This window comes from Capsicum annuum, chromosome 3 (genome assembly GCF_002878395.1).
Source record: "Capsicum annuum cultivar UCD-10X-F1 chromosome 3, UCD10Xv1.1, whole genome shotgun sequence".
Lineage (NCBI taxonomy): Eukaryota > Viridiplantae > Streptophyta > Magnoliopsida > Solanales > Solanaceae > Capsicum > Capsicum annuum.
This window is the reverse complement of record NC_061113.1, coordinates 3,822,835-3,839,362: the sequence shown is the minus strand read 5'-3', so window position 1 is coordinate 3,839,362 and position 16,528 is coordinate 3,822,835.

The following is a 16,528-nucleotide window of genomic DNA, read 5'->3' as shown; positions in this document are numbered from 1 at the left end:
AACAGGATTTTCTTCCTATCCAGGGCCCGAACTCGAAATCTCTGATTAAGGATAAAGTAGTTCCACCACTTACCACAACCCATATTGGTTTTGCAAGGAAATTACAACATCTCTTTCCCTTTTTCTTTTTAAGTTAAAACATTTTCTTATTTTTAATCATTACATAGGGCCATAGGGGACTGCGAGAGGGGAAGGAGAAAGAAAATTTTACGATGTATTTCTTAATTAAACTGAAAAACAAAAAGAAAAATTATAATTTATAGTACTTTTTATATAGTTTTTAAGTATCTAAATTTTAATTTTAAAAAAATAATTAATTTAATCTAATTTAACTTTAAAACTTATCAAATTAACTCATGAAAATTAAAAGAAATATATAAAAAGGAATAGTGGAAGTAGCAATTAGAATCATTTAATTCATATTTATACATTAGTTCTATAGTTCTCTATGTGTGTAATAAAACTACTGCACGAAATAATATTCGTGATATGCTTTAGCCAACGTACATGTGCCTTTGATGATATTTTCATCGTTTTCAAATCTTGAGTTCGTTTCTGAATATATGTCGTAGGTTAAACATATTAATTTCGAAAAATGTATCTACATATTAGTGAGATAACGATCATGCAAAATAGAAATGATTATACATATAGATATAAGATATGGGGTAATTTTAGGGAAAAGAACAAAAAAAGATAGGAGTATGAAAATTGACACAATAAATCAAATCAGATCAAAATGATTTTATGCTTAACTTGTTAATCAAATCAAAGATCCCAATTTTTGGTGGTTAATGCAATTCATTCTAATTTCTACCTATAAGCTTATATAAATCCTCACTTCACCCTATAATAAGTGTCCTTTATATCAAAAACTAATTTGATCCAAAATAAGTGTATCTTTATTAATAATATCAAATATGCATTGGTTGTTATTTTTTGTTTGAAATTTATCCTTGTCTTAACAAATGATCAAAAAAATAAATAGAGAGGAAATGTTGATTTAGTCAAATAGTTCTCATGATTAATTCTGTTGAAAATTTTATTATGTGTGTTAAAAATCTTATAGTAGCATTTTTGATCTCCAGTTATTGATGAAATTATGAGTTTTGTCTTTGTGATCTTCTTTTTGAATTGTACCATCAACAGTGGAGTTGATTAATTCGAATAGCATTAGAGCCTATTAATTCGGCTTCGACTATTGCAAGGCTCATTTTAAAGGACGGTGCTCGCTGTAGATTTTTTTTTCGTTTTTAACGGTCAAACTCAAGATCTTTGATTAAGGGTGATCCCGAATAGCATTAGAGTCTGATTAATTCGACTTCAAGCATTGCAAGGCTCGTTTTAAAGGACGGTGCTTTGTGTAGAATTTCTTTTTCATTTCTAAGGGTCAAACTCGACTTATCTGATTAAGGATAGAGGGATCACAATCAGGGGCGGAGCTACAGTACTTTTGGGAGGGGAGGGGGGGAGGGCGAACCCAGTAGATTTTACGTAGACCCTATATTTATACTATTAAATTCTGAATATATGTATATATTTATATAGTGCGAATCCATTGACAAACAATGTTACTTAGCCTAGTGGTAGATGGACCACTGTTAAGGCCTCTGCATATGTTTTTTTGCCTTTTTATGCTTCTTTAATTTCATAACCCACAGACTTCAAATCACGGTCTCGCCTCTGATCACAACCATCTCACCATAACTCACGTTGATGTCAAAATTTAAGTTCATGATATAATTGTCGGAGAGTTTCCAAATCGAAGGACAAAATATTACTCACTAATGAAATAAAACCCAACAATATCTTATACTATAAAAAGAATCTAAATTCACTAAAATATTACAATAAAATTATCAATAAATCAAAGAAGAATATACGTGATAATTCCAATCAATTATCAATATTAGTAACAAAAGTCAACACACGTAGTCTTCTCCATGTCGTGGAAAAAAAAAAGTTTGGGACATAAGTCTATAAAATAAAATATTAAGGGCCTAAAATTCAACTCTTTATTCTTTAGTTCCTTAATTAGTCAACAAATTACAATTTCAATTATTAAACGTTCTTTCAATCAATCCACGTTGAATAACCAATTATAGGTCTTCAATTCCTCTAGAAATTAATATATCGAGAACCTCTTAAATTTATATGTAAAAATATTAATAGACATAGAATTATGATTTATTTTGATTAAGCATTAAATTTATAGTAAAATAATACTTTTATTAAATATTTTTGCTGCTCAAATCTTAAAAAAAAAAAAAAAAAAACTTTTACTTATATTCTCAGTCGTCCATTATGTTGATAAGCTTACCACTAAAAATATTTCACCAACTCCTTGAATACAATAAGTCGTAAAACTACAGTCCTATTCCAATCGATGTATAATAAGTGCTTTTAAACACTCGGGAAAACTTCTTTGACGATGAAAAAAGCTTTTAATTATCTTATGTCAAATTTATGAAAATTCAAAATGTCGGTAACGTTATAAGACGACCTACAACATCTGATCATTAGATGCCTACGGTTGGACGGTCGGTATATCTTTGTAAGCTCAGACGTTTCCGCATTTGAAAGTACTTTATGCCTTCGAAAGCTGATTTTACAACCTACTTAATATGAACGAGCAGTGTTTAATAGAAACACTTTATCATGTGTTCAGGTAATCAATTGAAACAAATCATAGCTTGAATGTCGTGAAATTTAAAGGGTTATGAATATATTCAAATATTTTTCCCAAATGGCGATCTTGATAAAAATTATCTTGATTGAATCCTTCATAATTTATTTATCAAGATTGGAGATTGATAGAACAAAATGAGAAAAGTCTATGTCAAGGACCCAACATATAAACAAAACAAAAACAAAAATAAAAAAAATAGAAGGGACGTGTCTATCACATTTTAGAAGCGTGTGGGTCAATGTGTAGGGCATACATTTTCAATCATATATGGAACTTATAGTTCATGAAATGACATTTAAGCCCCATAACTTTCATGAAATTACAACAAGAAGGAATAAAAGTATATTATGGACTATAGTGTCCTGCCGACATATTTTTGTGGACGTGTGTACATTAATGCTATAGATATGATAATTGAAAAATGGAATTTTCACATCCTAGAGCTTTGTCACTTTGCTCATTATATATTTTTAATATCTTTGAATTAAAAAAAAAAAGATACGGTAGAGCAGTAAGTATTTTTTCATTGAGTCTTGAATATGACGGGAGTCGAGATTTTTATTGAGAAAGATCAAATTATAAGAAAAAAATACATCAAAAATAAAATACGCGGGTTCAACATCTATTATATATGTAAATTAATTTTCTCACCATATATAAACACTATAATTTTTCGTTCGAAAGTTTTGGATGAACCTCCTCAGTTCTACCTTGCTCTGCTCCCTCCTAGATATAAAATCGTTTTTGTTAAAAAATGTTTTACTCTATGATTTTTTAGTGTGAATTTTAATTTAATCGAGGCTAATATAGATAGAAATATAAACCCATTTCTTTTTTTTTGAGTTTTATGGAGATCATAAAGTTCGTTAGCTAGTTTGTTTAAAATGGTAGGCATTTGGTTCAATTATTTGGATATTACTTCAAATATACTGGACACTTCTACTGTTCTACGTAACAATAAAAGCATTTGGTTATAAGGTGCTCTTTCACAAGTTTCACTACTAACAAAAATACAGATAGACAAATTTTCTAGCTAAAAGTAAAATACATCACTTCCTATGAGGGGCGGACCTATCCGTTAAATTTAATTAAGACTAAGTATAATTATATAAGAAATATATAAAAATTGGTGGAGTCAGAAAAACACCTCAAAAACTAAAAAGATAGTTGTGTCATGTGTGCTTTAATTTCTAGGCAGAATCAAAGTTTTGAGCTTCAGTGCGTATATTTGAACCTCCCTGAGACACTTACTACTCCTAAATTCTGGATACGCCAGTGCTTCCTATTCTGAGCGGTGAAGGATGGAGAGGGTTAGGCAGAGGCGGATGCACATGGCCTTTGCCGGGTGCTTGAGCACCCACTGACCCCGATAAAAGTTTTATATTTTTATATAGAAAATACAGTAAAATCGATTGTGATGTATTGTTAAGCACCCATAGACAAAAATGGTGGTTGGATGCTTTGATTTTGGTGTGGAACTTAAGCGAAGTGAGCACCCACAATCTTCAAATCCTGAATTCGTCCCTGGGGTTATGGAATGCTAAGGACAGGGTTACGAGGTAGAGTCTTCTTAGAAGGTGAAAAGAATACAATCAATATGAAATGTTATTCGTGAAACTTATTTTTTCTGCTTTTACCTGAAAGGACACATAACCAACCAATAGAAAAAGAATGAGAAAAATCTAAATGTCCAAAATGATATGAAAGAGTCGAAGAAATTAAAGGACTACATTACATGCCTATGCTTGTTGTTTACATCAAAACATCAAATTATATTCATCTACCATGATTAAGTGATCATAAGTAAAAGTTCATACATGAAATAATTAACCACGATAAAATAATTAAAAAAAAAATTAACTCATAAAATTCATATACTACTAAATTTGTGTACAACTAGCTAGTCCACTTGCATATTTAAGGACAAACGAATAGCTCTGGACTTTGGTATGTCCTTAAGCTTAGGGGTGCCCTCACCACTTGCCATCAAATTAAAACGAATTAAAAATTTAAAATTTATACATCGTCCCATCACAATTTTAAGTTTATATATACAATGGAAAGACTATATTCGTAGTTAAATATTTCCAAATCTTTTGCATGACTTAAATATATATAGAGAGATACATACATACACACACTAAGTCTGAACAAAACAATTGAGTTTACGTGAACGATGTTTACCCCACACAATATTTCACACTAGGTCAATAGATGCATACGATTGTGATTATATTAAATATAAACTTTTACCCCATCTTTCTCAAATTAGTTGTCATTTTTCTCTTTTCAAAAGTCGACTTTGACTCTTTTTCGAAGCTAAATAACATTAAATCAACTCTACATTTTATATTTAAAGTTTAGATAATATTCAAAAACTTTATAATAAATACAAGTTACAACTTTCTCATGTTAATTTTGTAAAAAGATACAATATACTTAAAAAATGTTAGTCAAAGTTAATATAATCTAATGTTTGAAAAACAAAACATAACTAGTAATATAGGACGGAGGAAGAAGCATTTAATGATTATTAACATGCATTCTTACCTCACTAATTTACTTAGCCGTTAATAAATTTATATAATTTGACATAAGCATCCGATACGAGTAAATATTTATCCATTAGTTATACTATATGTATGGGTGAACAAATCGAACCGTTAAGTCAAACCGAATCGATAAATCAAATCAAACCGAGAAAAAAATCGACTTATGGTTTGGTTTGATTGATTTGTTGTTGGCAAAAAAAAAATCGATTATTCTTGGTTTGGTTTGGTATTAGCAAAAATAAAATCAAACCGAACCGAACTAATACATATATAATTTTAATTTTTTATATGTAAAAAAACAATACTTATTATCTACTTTCTAATTACTTTTATTATTTTTTATATTCAGAAAATAGATATATATTCTTGGGCCTTTAATTATAATATTTTTTCATTAATAACAAATTAATATAAAGCCCAATATTAATATAAAAACCTAAATCTCTTTAATTGCTTCACTTTTTATATTTTACTTTTCAAGTTTTCAGAGAGTTCTCATTATTTTCTTATCTTACTTTTCTCATTCGTCAAGTTGTGATTTAGGTTTGTTTCTCTTCTTTCTCTCTTTTTTTCCTTTTTATGGAATTATATTATAATTAATTACTTTATGGAGTTAAGTTTTTAATAAATTGTCTCTAATTCTCCATTCTTTTGTATGCTCACATTTTATGTGAAGGGAACTTTCAGACATGTTACTGTGACTAGTGACTTAGAAATTGAACTACTTAGGTATCCACATAATATTACTTTGAGAGATAGTAGTTTAGAACTTAATTTTTATTGGAACTACTCTATGACCATTTTTTTTTTAATCTTTTTAGTGAAAACATTTAATTATTTTCTTCAATCACATTATAATTGTAAAAAAATCGAGAAAATCGAAAAATTGAAAAAACCAAAAAAACCCGACTAAAATCGAAATAAAAAAATCGATTGTATATTGATTTAATTTGGTTTATAGATTTAGAAAATCAATATTATTGATTTGGTTATATTTTAATAAAAACCGAACCAACCCGACCTATGTACACCCCTAACTATATGAAGTAGATCCCTTTCTTAGAATATTTTTTTTGGTCTCCCATCCGGTGTTTGGTGACCGTATTGGAGCCACGACTAATCCGGATCGTACGTCGCAGGGCCCATTAAGGTGGTAGTACTCCTAACAGAGTTTTTTTCATATCCAGGATCGAACTCTCAATCTCTGATTAAAAGTAAAACAACCTCATCCACTGCACAGCCCATGTTGATCCTACTTGGATTATTATGCTGCATATTGAACATGTTTTCACTGATACAATGTCCCATTGTTCTTTTGTCAGATCTCATTTAGTTGTTTTCATGGAATTTTATCGTCCTACTCCTGCTATACCTAAGTTGTCTTTAGTATATATAACCTAAAAAGAATAAGAATAAATAAAAAGTAGAAAAATAATTGCAAAAATTAAAGCTTTGCACTTACGACCTTTATGATTTTTGGGTTATTATTATTTTTTACTCCTTTTTTGTTTTGTTTTTACTCAACTAATATCCTACAAGAAATAGAGAATATGTCACGTCGATTGGAATAAGTGATTCCAAGAAATTAAATATAAAAAAGATAAGATCAATTCAAGAAATCAAAAAAATTTAATATATACATAAAAAAAATATTACTCGTTCCGTCTCATTTTATGTAGCATACTTTGATCGGACAAAAAGATTAAGAAATAAAAAAAGACTTGATGATGTTTATCAAATTGTCTTTTATTAAAAAATATAAAACTACTATCTTTAATTTAGTGAGACCTTATAAGTGGAATCAATAATAGTAAAAGTAAAATTATGTTTTTAAATAGTTATCAAATAAGACAAGGTGATATTTTTTTGAGACGGATCAAAAAAACCGATGACACATAAAAGAAGATGAAAGAATTATTCTATATTACAGTATATATATATATATATATATAAAGTGATTTATATATAGTGTAATTTTTTTGTTATTTGATATTTTTTTGGATAAATGGTCTCAATGAACCTTTTCTATTCAACCATATAAATATAAAATGAATGATGAATTGAAATAAAGATTTGTACTTGCAACTTGTCCACTTGCAGGATTTAGGTAAGGACAAAGCAAGCCTCCAATGACTCAGAATAGTATATAGGGTAGTCCCAATGAAAATTACATCTCAACTTTTTGATAATAGGATAAGGATTTAAATTATGTACCCTCGTAGCATAAAGAATTTTAATATTATCTTACAAAAAAAATTATTACTACTATTTTGCTTTTCTCTTAAAGGTTCGATCGACTTCTCGCGACGGCATGCACAACTAATCGCTCCTATTATTATAGTTCGAAAATTAATAAATTTGTGGTGGGTGTTAGCATACGATTTGTGGATGGATCGGGCTTCAGACAATATTTTAGGCGAAACTTGTCGGGCGGTCCTCCGACGGCTTATTAAGTGGATAGGGTTGCTTTGGAGTGGTCGGTGAAATCATTTTTCAAGTCGAATGAACCAAACAACAGGAATTTTGAGTTTTTGCGACTTTCGATGTATGTTAACACAAGATTTTGATGTGGGCCCGAGTTTCGAACAAAATCATGGGTGAAACTTGTCGGGCGGTCTCCAACAGTCTATTAAGTGGATCGTATTATTTTAGTGGGACCGATGGAGTGCTCTTAAATAAACGATTGACAACAACTTACTCAGCGTGATTTCATAAATAAGTTTGGGATAATACCCACGAAAATACCTGAACTTTGATCGAATTCTTAGTTGAGCATACTAAACTTTGTGGGGATCCTATTACCCCCTAGACTTTTTTCTCGTATTTTAATGTCATATATTTGCCTACTTGGACAAGTGTAAATATGAGGTGGCGCGTGTATTACACGCACCAATACACGCGCCAGCGTCAAATCTGGGTATAGAGCTTCGAGAGGGAATTAAATCCACTTTAAAAAGTCTAGGAGGGTAATAGGACCCGCGCAAAGTTCAGTATGCTCAACTGAAAATTTGGTCAAAGTTTAGGTATTTTCGTGAGTATTATCCCAATAAGTTTCAAAGAAGGTAGAGCGTACACAATCTTATTTTTACCTTATAAATGTAAAGATTATTTTTAATAGATCTTCGACTCAAGTAAAATATATTAATCAGTTTTGAAAGAAAAATACAATTAAGAAGAAGATATGTTGAAGATAATAAAATTTAATAATAAAAAAAAAAGACTTATAACGACACAAATACAATAATCTAAGCATATTGTTAGAGTTATGGCCCGAATTTTATTGATTCGATCCTAAAAAATTTGTGGTGTAACTCATGTTTGTGATTTTTCATGATATGTACCTTTATATTTTTTTGGGCCTAAAATTTATTTCTATTCACCTATTATATAAGTGCGTTTAATAGGCTATTTTGAGTTGTTCTTATATACATAAAATTAAGACTACGTCTCCACACTGTACTCCTCTCATTATAGTGAGCTTCGCTGTTCTATTCATAGTTTTTTCCGCAAAGATTTCAACGTAAATTTATATATTTTGCTTGTAATTTGCTTATTCTGTTCTATTCATAACACATTTTATAAATGATTAATATAAATATTTTCAACTTGCAAATTGAATAAACCCTTTGAAAGTCAAAATAGATATGGCTCCACCTCTCACTCCACCAACCATAAATCAATGTTGTGAAAGCAAGAAAAATAAGGACCATTGTTTTCAAATCCCTATATATTCAAACAAAGCTGTGGGCTTCAATTAAATCTTTGTAGGGGTACCCCTTCCCCTTCCTTCAATGAAAACAATTTATCTACTACTTTGCATCTTTTATTTCATTTGTCATCACATTATATTGTATTAGAAAAAAAAAACAAAAAACATATCACTATATAGTACTATGTCCCATTGGTTTTTGTTAGCTCTCATTATATATTCATCAAATTCTATCGTCCTTCCTCTACGATTATCCTCTAGTAATATATTATTGTCACAATTTTGGTTAAGTAGTTAATTTAATAAACTCTGATCATAAGATTTAGTGAAAACGATGGAAAACTCTGGGTTGTGGTGCAGTGGATGATGTTGATGCTTCAACCTTAATCAGAGGTCGAGGGATCGATCCTGGATATGGAGAAAACTCTGTTGGGAGCACTACCATCTTAATGATCCCTATAACGCGCGATCCGAATTAGTCGGGGGTTCCAATGCGGGCACCGGATGAGAAACCAAAAAAAAAAACGATGGAAAAAATATTTAATCGAAAACACTAAGATATGATTAGTTAAATTCAAACTTTCTATGGCATGTTTGAGACCTAAAAATTAAAAAATATTTTGATGCATTTGACGTAACTTTAATTTAACATCACAAGATTCAATTTTTTTTTTAATTTTCTTAAATTTTATATTAAATCAAAAATAGTTTTTTTTTTTTTTAAACGGAGTGATATGATTGTTTGTTTTCAAATATGATGTGAGGATAGGAATTTGTAATCGTTAGACTGTCGGCACATATCCAATTCAATGATTGACAAAGAAATGGGCATCAATTAAATAAATTTTCCAATTTTCTACATGGAATAAAAATGAAAATAAAATTAAAAAGTGAGTAATAAATAACAAAAATAAAGCCTCGTCATTTCAATCACCAAAGTACATCCACTCACATCAACATCAAAGTTCATTTAAAATATCCCAAGACCAAAGTTGGATAAAACAATTTGTAACGTCTAGCCCAATAACCATAAATACTCAAATTTTAAGGGCAAGCGAAAAAAAAAGAAGAAAAACAATCTACAATTGCTTATCTTTTTTTCTTTTCAACTTTAAAAAAATTATGTTTCTCCTTTTCTTTGTTTTGACGGTGATAGTGTTCTGGTCAATTTACACGCAATTTAATTATTTTATTAGATATGTATTTAATCATCTATCTTATATTGTTGGTGTGATGTTGACATTCTAATCTAGACACCAATTATCCGCTCCAGACAATTTAACTTATTTATAACTTATTTTATTTTGTGTTTAATTGGAGGTATAATTTAGTTTCGAAAGTATTTATCCCACTATTCATATCATCATAGTGATTAGATAATTTATCCGATATATATGGTGGATCATCGAGTCTTTGAACACAAGTTACTCCCGAAACCATTAGGCCGAGGGCACTTCTGCCTAGGCGTCACGCATCGCGTCCATAAAACAACAACTAATCTCCACAGAACAACTTTTTTCCAACGAAACGAACCCTTAAAGACACATATTGCAGGTGTGATGTCGACATTTTAATCTAGACATCAATTATCCACTCCAGATTATTTACCTTATTTATAATTTTCTTATTGACCATAAATCACTATCGTATAATTAATCGTGTTATTTATGCTGAAGATGACATTAAGGTTAGTACATTTGGATAGTACAAACTTGTCAGATAAGGCTATAAGTTAAATTCTAAGTACAAAAATCTAAAAATGAACTGTTAAAATCTCGTATTTTCCATTGAGACAACCTTAGCCCCATCAAATTAAATTCGATCTAATCACCTAACTCTAATTATTAACCCCTAAATCTTTTAATGTACTACTGTTGGCTTATAAATAAGAGTAACTATCTTGTGGTTTCATTTCTTTTTCAATATCCTTCTTCTGCATAGTGCAATATAGGTATTAATTTTCTTGACTAGACATAATCCATTAATGAGTTAGTTTGAACATTAGATTATACAAAAATTGAAGAGTAAAATATTATTGTCATCAAGAATCAGTGAATATTGAAGTGTACTAATACTACCCCTAACACGAGTTGTAGGGTTTGGGCATTTGGAATTGAAAGCCGCAGTATTTACAGACAAAAATATTCGGTTATTGAGAAAAAATCAATATACTTCTAATATCGAATCAATATTAAATAAGTAGGTTTTTATTTTCATCTGATTAATAAAATCTAAAAGAAACAAGAGTTTTGTATCTATCAATTTGATCATCGAATAAAATCACATTAAATATGTTGGAGTATTGTTTATGATGTCGATTATGTTAGAGTTTGGGACCTGAATTTTGTTGATCCGGCCCTAAAAAGATTGCGGTGCGACCCATGTTTGAGTTTTTCTTTTATCATTTTTTGGGAGCGGGGGCGGGGGGGCTGTGGAGGTAGCGTATGGACCTGTATGTTTTTGGAATTAGGATTTATTTGTACGCTCGTATTATATGAGTGCGGTTTAATGGGTTGTTTTGGACGATTTTGACATATATGTCATTGAGACTTTCGTCTCCACCTTGTATTCTTCTCCAATATAGTGAATTTTCTCCTTCTATGCCCGTGAATTTTTTTCGTCAAGAATTTTCGCATAAAATCTGCATGTTCTTCGTATTTTCTTTTGTTTGTGATGTTATTTATTCCTGTTCGTTTGATAACAGATTATATATAAGTAAAAACCTAAATAAAGTTGCTCATAAGAAATTCAGAATACCTAAAAAAATCTCGATTCTTCATATACTTTTCATTTTAACTAGGTACCCTTTGACACCTTTACAACTCAACTTAGGTATATTTGACAATTTTAATTTATTCAATTTATTTTAAATTTCTAAAATTTTGAGTGGCTAATGGAATCCCCCACCACCCACCCACGCCCACCCCTAGGGTCCTACACTATTATCACAACTCCTTCTTCAATGTTCTATTTATAATAATGTGTTGCTTCCATGTGATAAAAAAGTGAAGTTGATGTATATGTTTTGTATGTATGAAGAGAGCCTTCATTTAATTTGCCTTTTTCCTCTTATTGGGTATAGTATTTATTTTTATGTCAACAACACCGACGGAACATGTCATTTTGTTATGGGGCTCCACTTAATTCTAGGGCAACTTACATGGAAACATGTTTAACTATTTGCCCTTGGACTTTTACTAGTGTTACTGTTACAGTTAATGACCTGAATTTTGTTGATTCGGTCCTAAAAATTTCGCGGTATGATTCATATTTGTGATTTTCAATGGAGTCTTTGGTGACGATATGGACTTTTATGTTTTTGGGCGTAGAACTTATTTGTACGAACATACTATATAAATGCAATTAATGGGTCAGTTTTGGACATTCAAAAATTACGTCATTCTCCACATTGTACTTCTTTCCTTTCATAGTGAAATTCCTCGATTTGTTTCTGTCCGTGGGTTTTTTCGCAAGAATTTTCAAGTAAATCTGTGTGTTGTTCTTGTTTTTCTTTTACTTGTGGTTTGCTTATTCTGTCCAAATTATAACAGTTACTCTTACTCAAAATCTATAACTCAGTGTAATTTTGTAGATGGAATCTGAGGAGGGTAGGGTATATATAGAACTTATTTTAATCTCATGAAGGTAGAAAGATTGTTTTCGAAGTACGCATTCTCGACTCAAGTAACACATATCAAAACAGTTTGAAAAAGAAAAATACAAAAGTAAAAAGAACATATATAACAAATAATAGGAAAAAGCATTACATAGCATTTAGAAAATAAGGAACAATTACGATAACCAAATTATGTGATAACGGCACTACGGAAGCACATAAAATAACAAGTAGTTATCAGTGACGGAGTCAGAATTTCTATTAAGGAGGTTCAAACAAATAACGAAGCACGTTAACAAGACCTTAAAAATAAGTGAATTGAATTTGATTTGAGCGGGCTAGACAAAGCAAGTTCAACTCTACCTCAACATGAACAACAAAATGAGGAAGTTAAACTTCTTTATTTGGATGCGTTGAGACATACAATCTTTAAACTTGTTAAAATAATTTACATATTTAGAAATTCCATAAAAAGTACAATAAGTTATCAGAATTGCATTTTACATTTAAGTTGTTTATACATTAACATAGTAAAACTAATACTAATTTTTTCTTAATTTTAAGGAGAAAAGATGTAAACTATTTTAAATCAGTCAAAATAGATAAACAACAAACAAAAGTATATAAAATAATAGAAAAAGAAGTCAATCATCAAATTAATAACCATGAAAGTGAGAGGAGAAAATAAAAGGGGATAGAACAAGTGAGAGAGGGGGAAACAAAAGGGGACAAAATGTAAGAGAACAAGAAAGTAACTAGGGATTTAATCCAAAAATTAATATAAAAGATTGAAAAAAAAAAGATGTTATCCAGACTCGAACCCACACAGATTGAGAAATTTTGCACCCCTGAACCAAGCTTTAGCCTTCTATCAAGGGGGTTCAGCACTTAACATATATACCGTAAATCAAAATTTTGATCCTACATATACAGTGTAAGTTTTCGACGAAGGGGATTCGGATGAGCCCCTTGCGTTACATGCAGAGGCGGAGTCAGGATTTCAACGAAGGGGGTTCTTTATTCAAAGAAAACTTAGGATTTCAACGAAGGGGGTTCCATATATTCAAAGAAAAATTAGGATTTCAACTAAGGGGGTTCCATATTCAAAGAAAACTTAGTTGAAGGGGGTTCAACACCTACTATAACCACATTAAAAAAGAATTTTAGTCATATATAAACAGTATATTTTTCCGTCGAAGGGGATTCAGCCGAATCCCTGAACAGAAGGCTGGATCCGCCCCTTGTTACATGTAGATCCGCCCATGGTAGTAACAGAAAATCGTACGATAAAAAACTATGAAAATGATGTTACAACTGCTCATATGAATAGAAAATCTACATTTGGAAAGGGGAAAAAAAAAACTAAAAAGTAGCTAGGAGGGAAACAGATATTACATTATACGTATACTAGTAAATAGTAATTACAAATTAACCAACATCGAAGAATTTCGCTGGATAGCTAAAAAAAATCCAAAATAAGAATGCTCATGGTTTAATATATATATGTGTAAAATATAATTTTGAGCTATATAATTCAATATATACTCACTACATTTTTTTTTTTGGGTTCACTCTATGTGATTACGTCACTGTCCACACTAGATGGATAAGCGGCTCTACTAATGGTCCACAAATTAAATCATCTAAATCTTTTATACTGTCAGTTTATATAACTTAAATTTAAATATATTTACTTATAATCGAAACAACGTAAACACAATATTTACTTGTACTGTCGGTGAGTACAAAATATTCTCTTAAAAGAAAAAAACTACTACCATACAATAATATTAATAACACCAAGTGCTTAAGCAATTTTGGCCAAACCGTTACATGTGAAACTTTGATAAAAAGACATGGTTCTGTAAAATCAGCAAAATATATTTAATTCCATACATAGAATTAAAAGTTAGTTCAATGAATATGTTACGTAAACTACGTTGTCACTACCCATGCACATGCACGTTATGTTTCTCAGTACTGTATAGTGATAATGATCGAATGATTAAATGTGCCTATACCTAAGGACAGATTCAATCATCTCTCAATAAATTCTCAAAATATGAAAAACAATATAAAGTAAATAATATGAAAACTTACAGAATAATGTTTTGGTGACACTAAATTTGGTTTGTATTGATGTTTTAGTTTCTTTGATCAAAAATCAAGTACGAAAAATGGATACAATAGTAAAGAAGTCATGCTGAAAATAATATTTATAGTTGTATTTTATATTGTGTAGATCGTTTTTTCATTTACATATCTACGTAAGGACGTGACTATATGTAGCAAAGAGAATTCAATTAAACACCTTAACGATTGATTTTTTTTTTTTGGTCATATATGAAATGTCGAATCCCTTTACAATAACAGAAAATTGGGGTGTGGTGACAAAATGAGATCGAAAAATATTTTAGATCATAATATTTTCAAAATTCAAATCCGACAATATAATCTAGTATTTTTTTGAACGAAACCGAAGCTATATATATGCTCCATCTTTTATTACCACACAAATATTACGTTGTTAAATCGTAATATTAGCGTAACATTCAAATTTTATTTTTTTTTCCAAGTAAGGTTTTGAGTACGTAATCGAAATTGGTAAGAGGATTTCAAGAGGATATATTGACACCACTACAAATAATTAACTTAAAGGACTGAATTTCAATAACTACAAATTTCATAGGACTAAACTGCAACTATTAAAACTTATGGGCCTCCGTCTACACAAGCTCAAATTTGGAATACATTATTTCCATATGCATAAACAATATAGTGAAATGCATAAATAAATATATTCCCATGTACATAATACTCTCTCCGTTTCATTTAACTTGTCTCAAACTTTTTAATTTAATTTCTCATTTTACTTGTCATTTTTCATTAATCAAGACAAAACAGTTTTTTTTTTCCTTTTTTACTCTTAATATTAATTATTTTTCTCCAAATTAAAATATAAACATCATTTAATAGGAATACTATGATAAAGTAGCCATGTTATTAATTTTTTTTCTTAATCAATGCGCAACGCCAAATTAGAACGAGTAAAATAAGATGAAGGGAGTATATTTCCAACAGAATACATTACATTTACACGCATAATAACAGTGAAATACATTATATCTTACGCTTTGTGTTTCCGTATACATTTATATAGTATCTCTATCTAATTATATTCACAAAGATAATAAATATATTCACACATATCTGTTATAAATCTTACAATATCGTTATATTATGTAATTCTTTTTTCAAAACTATCACTATTTCAGATAAGTACAGGATATTAATTTGTTGTGTTGCACAATTTTTCCTTTTCTCTTTCCTTCGTTTGTATCTACTTTTATTTATTTATTTATTTATTAGCACTAAAAATTGTTTTTCAAGAATTTATTGTGGGGGGAGGGTTAATATTAGCAATGATTAAACTACTCAATAAAAAATATTGTTTCAAAATATGACAATTAATAGAACATGTTTATATCTTGTCCAAACTAAACCCAAGATCTAAACAATTAATAGCCCGTCATTAATTAATTAAATAGCTATATAATCATTAAAAATATCTCAACTGTAAAATATTTTGTCGGTGACAAACGGTCATGCACTTTATTCCTAATATATAAAAGTAAAATAGAAATATGGATTACTAAAAGATAAAATATGAGAAAAGGAAAGCAACAAAAGAATTATAATTATAATTGAATTAAAACAAGTAGATAATGACATTTCAGATTCCATCTGTCAATTCACTATAGTAGTAATTTCCATCTTAAGTATTTTTAAATTGTTATTTGTAAGTTCACAAAAATTGTTTAGGTTTAATTTCTTCAAATTTTTAGTAAATGTTAGTCGCTTAATTACGTTAGCAGTTGCGTAATCTTTTATTATTTAATGTGTATCACAATTTATTACGTACTTCATTCGCTTTGTATTTGCTATTTGTTGAGAGATTTTTT